At 41.7% G+C, this 7,638-nt stretch overlaps 1 protein-coding gene across 1 annotated transcript in view; it reads left to right on the forward strand.

Moving 5' to 3' along the window:
* LHFPL3 (LHFPL tetraspan subfamily member 3) overlaps positions 1 to 7,141 on the forward strand; it is a 694,186-nt gene extending 687,045 nt beyond the window's left edge. Inside the window, exon 4 of the mRNA XM_090287315.1 lies at positions 6,912 to 7,141. The gene's annotated coding sequence lies outside the window, so the exon portion shown is untranslated. The remainder of the gene's footprint in view (positions 1 to 6,911) is intronic.
* The last annotated feature ends 497 nt before the right edge of the window (positions 7,142 to 7,638 follow it).

Genomic DNA, 7,638 nt, shown 5'->3' on the forward strand with positions numbered 1-7,638 from the left:
AGTGTCTGGCATCAGGGAGAATGCTGGGAGTGTGCAGCTTTGTCCCAGACAAAAGTGCTGAAAGGGGCCATCGTTTTCTTTATGAGCCCTACCCCAACCCCAGAGCCACTAGGCAGGCCACATATCTGAATCTCCATCAACCTGGCTCACACTGTTTGCCCTGCCCTGGTGATTCCCCAAGACCCTGCCCCGCAAAACTTGTGGGCCCACCAAGCTGTTTCCAGTGCCTTTCCCATATGAATGGTCTGTCTTGGCTCATGCCTCAGAATTTTCTAAAATCTCTCAAACAGGCAGCAGCTTGCCTCAGTATGCTTCATACTCATCATTGTGTGGCTCCAGGCCCAGCACTAGTAGCAGTCAGACACAGTTCACAAGTTGACTTCTCCTGGGTACTGCCAAGCCCAGCACAAGTAGCAGCCAGCTGGGTGCTACTGGGTGGTCCTGGGCAGAACAAAGTAGTGGCTGATTTTAGCCTGTACCTCCCAGGAGGCCCCAGAGCCAGTGGACCAGGTGGATAGCTTCAGACCATGTCAAAACACCACCCAACCACCTCCACAGGAACACACTCAAGAACCAGACTAAGTGGGTACCAGAGCCCCACTGAAGTAGGTCCTGTTCTGTGGAATGGGCCCTGAACAAGTGATACTGCATGGTGGTCGATGGTAACAGCCAGTCCTTGCAGTAGACTGGCCTGGGGAAAAATTCCTCCCATTGAGGTACCAACAGCAATCAAGGCTCAACTATAAGAGGAGGGTGTACACAGCCTTCAAGGGGGTAGGGGACACAACTGGGATGCCCGACTTGGATGATTGGGGAGGCTGTGTCACTGGGCCATATAGGACACCTACCAAGCCCAGGAAATGTAGCAGTTCTACCTAATACATAGAAACAAACACAGTGAGCCTGCCAAAATGAGGAAACAAAGAAGCATATCCCATATGAAAGAACAGAACAAAATTCCAGAAAAAGAGCTAAACAAACAGAGACAAGCAATCTACTAGATGCAGAGTTCAAAACACTGGTTATAAGGTTACTCAATGAACTTAGGAAAGAGCAGTTGAACTTGGAGAGAACTTCAATGTGTATGGGAGACATGGGAGACAACTGATTGATGACATCAATGCCAATGTCTCTCTCTCTCTCTCTCTCTCTCTCTCTCTCTCTCTCTCTCTCTCTCTTTCTCCCTCTCATCAATAAACATATCCTTGGGTGAGGATTTTTTTTTAAAGAACATGGGAACCATAAAGAAGAACCAGTCGGGAGTGAAGGAAACACTAACTAAAGTGAAAAATAATTTACAGGGAATCAACAAAGTAGATAAAACCAAAACTCACATCAGTGATTTGGTATATAAGGAAGCAAAAAAACACTCAATCAGAACAGCAAAAAGAAAAATAATCCAAAAAAAGAAGTAATCTTAAGGAAACTCTGAATCAACTTTATGCATACCAATATTCACATCATGGGAGGAGCAAGAGTCTGAAAACCTATTTGAAAAAATGATGACAGAAAACTTCTCTAATCTGGTCAAGTAAGTAGACATATAAATCCAGGAAGCATAGAAAGACCAAACAAGATGAACCTAGAGAGACCCACCCCAAGATACATCACAATTAAAATGCAAAAGGTTAAAGACAAAGAGAGAATCTTAAAGCCCCAAGAGAAAAGCAGTTAATTACCTACAAGGGAACTCCCATAAAACTGTCAGCTGATTTCTCAACAGAAACTTTGCAGGCCAGAGGAATTGGCAAGAAATATTCAAAGGGATGAAAAATGAGGACCTACAACCAAGATTACTCTACCCAGCAAAGCTATCATTTAAAATTGAAGGACAAAGAAAGAGTTCCCAGACAAGGAAAAGCTAAAGGAGTTCATCACCACCAAATCAGTATTACATGAAATGTTAAAGGATTTTCTTTAAGAAAAGAAGGAAAAAAGGATAAAAAATATGAACAATGAAAGGCAATAAATACAAATCCATCAGCAAATGAATCTTAAAATAAAAAACAAAATAAACAAACAAGCATAACAGAAACAGACCCATAGCTACAGAGAACATTTTGACAGTTGCCAGATGGGAGGAGGATTCGGGGGATGTATGAAAAAGGTGAAGGGATTAAGAAGTACAAATTAGTTGTTACAGAATAGTCATGAGGATGTAAAGCATAGCATAGGGAATTTAGTCAGTAATGTTTTGATAACTATGTATGGTGTCAGATGTGTACTAGATTAATCGAGATGATCATTTAATGAGTTATATAATGACAAATCACTGGGGTGTACATCAGAAACTAATATAATAATGTATGTGGAACTGTAATTGAAAAAATTAAAAATGATTTAAATTTTTTTAAAAAGAAGGGAGGGTTGAGTAATCAATGGTGAGTTTACAGTGGGGGATCCAACAAGGGATTTAACCACATGGAGGCTACAGGTAACCCAAGACCAGAGCAGATCCAATAAGGGTTGGTAATGAATGACCTGTCCTGGTCAGCCCCTGGACTCTGCACCCAAATGGTGGTGTGTAAATAGGAACCTTTGTGAGAGTGACCATAAATGTCCCCTTCCTACAAGGGAGATGCCTACCCCACAGGAAGCTGCCTTCTTCTTCCCAAGCTTGGGTGTCATTGCTCTGGATGCTAATCTAATGGGGGCTAATCACCTCCATTTGCTCTCTTTCCAGTCCACTGGGATATCATAAAGCCAAATTAGGGGGCTTAGAGCTGGCGAAAGAGAATGGAGGAGTCTCCGGTCCTAGATGCCAATAAATGGTTTACACCAAAGCAGCTTTTCCTATCATGAAATCAGAAGTACAGGTATATTTATTTGTGAACTCAAGAGAATGGGGACTATCCCCTTGCTTCCCTCTTCCCCTGTATCACACACATATATGTGAGGTTCCCTGTACTGAAGATCCCGCAGTACGAATGAAAAAACTGACTCAGAAATAAATTGTCTGAGGAGAGAGAAGGGTGAGTGTCTCTCATAGGAGATCACTGATCACTCTTTTCTCAGTCAGGGTTTTTATTGAGTTTGCTACATGCATAAATGCATGGGGTAAGCATGCAGACCTCCACCAAATGGTTGGGAGTAACAGCAAAGGGAAACATAAGTCAGCATAGGGAGATAGGTAACAAGACTGTGAGACACCAAGGTATATCACAGAAGTCTTTTTTTTTAAACATCTTGTTTTCACATTTTATTGGTAAGAAGTTGGGGCTACACAGAGCAAGCAGGCTTCATTAGCTTCAAAGAGTACATTGCATTCCTATTCTACTTTAAAACCCCCCAGAGTATGGGACTGGCAGTATTGTATGTGGGGGTACATTTGCCAGCCAGTTAAGGCTTATAGGTCCATATTCTGGTCCTGACTCCACACAGTGGCTACTGCCCTCCATACCATACATACCGGTCTCCCACACATATAGCCCTGGGAACTTCCATACCTATCTTCTCTTCCACATGCATAGCCACTTTTCAAACCCATTTCCTTATTCGCTTTGATATGTTTACACCACTCCCTCCTCCCTCCACCCCAGCCAGCACCTTTCATGGATGTTGCTGGAAAAAGCAGACATTCAGCTTTGTGGATTTTAAATTTAAAAATATCCAGAATGAAGAACACTAGAGTAGTGGAATTCTGGATCCACAAACTTGACTTTGGATTCCATCTAGCAAAAGCATCTCGATAGCACCAGAGCAGAGACCATTCAAGGTTCAGAAACTCCCATAATACTCTGTAAAATCTATGGATGGCTTATGTTGCTTCTAACAATATATGAAGAAAGCATTCCCTTCCATAGGACTTCTGCCAGTATGATTCAATCTCAGAAGATCATTACAGACTAATCATCATTATGGCATGATCATATTTCAATTATCTCCTGTGTGGTCTGGGTACATTAAAGTAATTGAGTTCTCTCACTGAGAGTTCATTAAAAATTATAATGTGCATAATATTTTTTAAAGTGTGTTGAAAAACAAGGGCATAAATACTGGAAAAAAACAACAGAATCTTGCAGAGGACTCTCTAACATTCATTCAGATACCATAACCTTATCCTGTGATGAGTGGATTAAAAAACTGTGATACATTTACACAATGGAATACTATGCAGCAGAAAGAAAGAAGGAACTCCTACCATTTGCAACAACATAAATGGAACTAGAGAGAATTATGCTTACTGAAATAAGCCAGGCAATGAAAGACGAATACCATATATAACACCTAATACAGGAAACTAAAGAACAACACAAACAAATGAGCAAAATTCAACCAGAGGCATGTAAACAAGGAGCAGACTAACATTGACAAGGAAGGAGGGGGGAGGGAGAGAAGATTGATAAGAAGGGGAGGGATCTAGTCAAGGAACTAGTATAAATGACCCATGGACATGGACAAAGGGGTGGGGATTGACTGTGGAAGAAAGGGTGGGCAGGCTGAGGGGAAGCAATAGGGGAAAATGTAGGACAACTGTAATAGAAAAACAATAAATTTTTAAAAAGCGTCATCTATACTATGATCCAACTATATGAAGTAAGTGCATATTTATTCTTTAAGTATATTTTATTAATTTTTTCCCCTTTGCTCCCCTCTGCCCAGTATCCCCCTTCCCTCCAGTGATCCCACCCCCCTTAGTTCATGTCCATGGGTCATGCATATAAGTTCTTTGGGTTCACCCTTTCCTATATTATTCTTAACATCCCCCTGTCTATTTTGTATGAACCAATTATGCTTCTCAATCCCTGCACCATTCCCCATTTCTCCCCCTCCCCTCTCCCAGCTGATAACCCTCCAAGTGATTCCCATACCTATGATTCTGTTTCTATTCTGGTTTGCTTAGTTGGATTTTGGTTTTATTTTTTAGATTCAGTTGTTGATAGTTGTGAGTTTGTTGTCATTTTAGTGTTCATAGTTTTGATCTTCTTTTTCTTAAGTAAATCCCTTTGACATTTCATATAATAATGGCTTGGTGATGATGAGCTCCTTTAGTTTCACCTTGTCTGGGAAGCACTTCACCTGCCCTTCCATTCCAAATGATAGCTTTCCTGGATAGAGTAATCCTGGTTACAGGTTGCCTTCCATCACAATGAATACTGCTTGCCAGTCCCTTCCTGCCTGCAAAGTGTCCTCTGAGAAATCAGCTGATCGTCCTATAGGCACCCCCCTGTAGGCTACCTTCTGCCTCTCTCTTGCTGCCCCTAGGACTCTGTTTTTATCTTTCACCTTTGGCATCTTAGTCATGATGTATCCTGGTGTGGTCCCCTCTGGGTCTAGCTCGCCCAGAACCCCTAAGCTTCCTGGACCTGTATGTCCATCTCCTTCACAAAATTTGGGGAGTTTCCTCATTTTTTTCAATTCTTGCTTCCATATTCTGCACTGGTTGACTTTTTTTTCTTCCTTATGTTCCAAATCATTTATTTGAACCCCGGTTTCCTTCCCTTTACCACTGGTTTTGTGTGCACTTTCCTTTGTTTCACTTAGCATGGCCTTTACTTCTTCTCTTATGCGTTTCCCGTACTCAAGCATATCTGTCAAGCCTGTGAGCATCTTTATCACCAGTGTTTTGAATTCTGTGTCTGTTAGGTTGTGTATCTCCTCATCTGTGAGGTTGGCTCTCTCCTTGTCGCTTAGTTCTCCCACTGGAACCTTGATCCATTGCCCCTTTTGGGCCATACTTCTCTGTCTCCTCATTCTGACAGGCTCCTGTGTTTGTCTGCCTCCATGTCCCAGGGAGAGCTGTCGATCCTGTTACATTGTAAGGGGCAGAGCCTTAGGGATTTGTCAGTACAGGGCGACCTGTTTCACCACGTTGTGGCGCTGTATGTAGGGGAGGGGTTCGAGAGGGAATGATCCGCCAGCCTAGCACTCGCCCCTTTTCCAGGCACATCTCCCACTTCCGCACCTGACTGGCACCCCTCTAGCTGCTGCCCTGGCCATCATTCCCAGAGTGGGTGGGTCTGTGGACATTCTAGACCATGGGGGCCCTTTAAATGAGTGGACTCTGCTGAGACCGGCAGTTTCTGTCTCTGTCCCAATCTCCACTGGTGTGCACAGTCAGAAGCAATGAGGCTTGATTTTCCCCGATGCTGGGACTGTGAGCTGCAAGGACCAGTGTGGAGGTGGGAACGCTCCCCAGGTGTCCCTCCTAACTTTTTTAAATATGTGATTGCGCTTTCTGCTGGCCCGCCGCTGCTGCCACCACTGCCACCACCACATCGTGTCCTCTCCGCCCTGGCTCCAGCCCTCCTACCTGTCTGGATGAGTATTTCTTCTTATATCTTTGTTTGCTGGACTTCCATGTAGTTTGATTTTCTGGAACTTCTGGTTGTTTCTAGTTTTGAGGTAGTTGTATTCCTTCTTAGTTGTAGAGGGAGACAGACGCAGCATGTCTGTCTACACCGGAAGTAGTAAGTGCATATCTAGATAAGAAAAGGAAATAAAACAGTTGGTGTCTCAAGGTGATTGGATTGTGAGTGATTCAGCTTTATTATCATTTCTTTTCTAGGTGTTATAAGATTTTTTGTATAACAAATAAATAAATCTTGGAGGGGAAAGGTAAGCATCCAAATGAGGTATTTTCTGTGCCAGGCCATAAAAAACAACAAACAAAATTGATGATGCCTGGTATCACTTCACATTCTTCTTTGTTCCTTCAAAGAAGCCTGTAATCTTTACCCAGATCTGGGGAATATGAATGTCTGGGTTATAGGGGGGCCTTTGCCAGAAGACTATGCTGTTTGTTAAATGGAACAGAAACCTCTTCTGGCTTCTTTAATGGCGAGTGCATCTGAACCATTTGTTGATGTAGGTTTTCTGTGATAAACATGCACAATAATCTTGCTAAAAATTGATGCATTTTTCTTGCTTTTCTCTTTTTCTTCCCCATCTCCCCCCCGTTCTTTCTACAGTTCTGCTAAGCCAATATTCTCTAGAATGAGCACAAGCTAAACAAATTGAATAACAGCTTTTGTACATCAACATCAAGAAGGAAGACACTTGGGAGAGATCAGAGTACAGCAATGGATATGAACAAGAGTGAAACATCTACTTGTCAAATCTAGATCAGCAGAGATGGAAGTGATTTTCTAGAAAGAGATGTGATTATGGATTAAACACCAGCTCATTGGAAACTATCATTGTATAAGATCAGATAACATTCACAAGAAATTACATTCATAAGAAATCACATTCAGGAAATATTTCAAGAAAGAGGAATATAAATGTGCTAGAATTAACATGTAAAATATATATGTACTGAGGTTTGTAAACTGTCCTTTTTTAATCAAACAAAATAAAAAGCTTTAATGTTTCAACATTATTTTTAAAAAGGCAGTCAATCCTAATGTATTTCTATCTCAGTAGCCAAGAGGCTAATAAAGCATCATTTATTGAGGAAGCATCTTAGAAAATGCCTCTGAATATCTTCATAGGACCCATGATCTTTGGTTCTCCCATCTCTGCTGTTCATTTATTTCCTGTGTAATTAGTTACAATCACTCAGTTAAGAGATGTAGCACTTCAAAGTTTTTACCAAGTCTGTGTTCAGTTCAATATCTGTACAAGTAATCACTGAGAATATGTTTCTGCAGTATACTATTATTCCATCAAGCTGTATATTACAGGAAGTACATCTTT

Source organism: Furipterus horrens, unplaced genomic scaffold (genome assembly GCF_987537825.1).
Source record: "Furipterus horrens unplaced genomic scaffold, mFurHor1.1.pri manual_scaffold_9, whole genome shotgun sequence".
In the NCBI taxonomy this organism is placed as follows: domain Eukaryota; kingdom Metazoa; phylum Chordata; class Mammalia; order Chiroptera; family Furipteridae; genus Furipterus; species Furipterus horrens.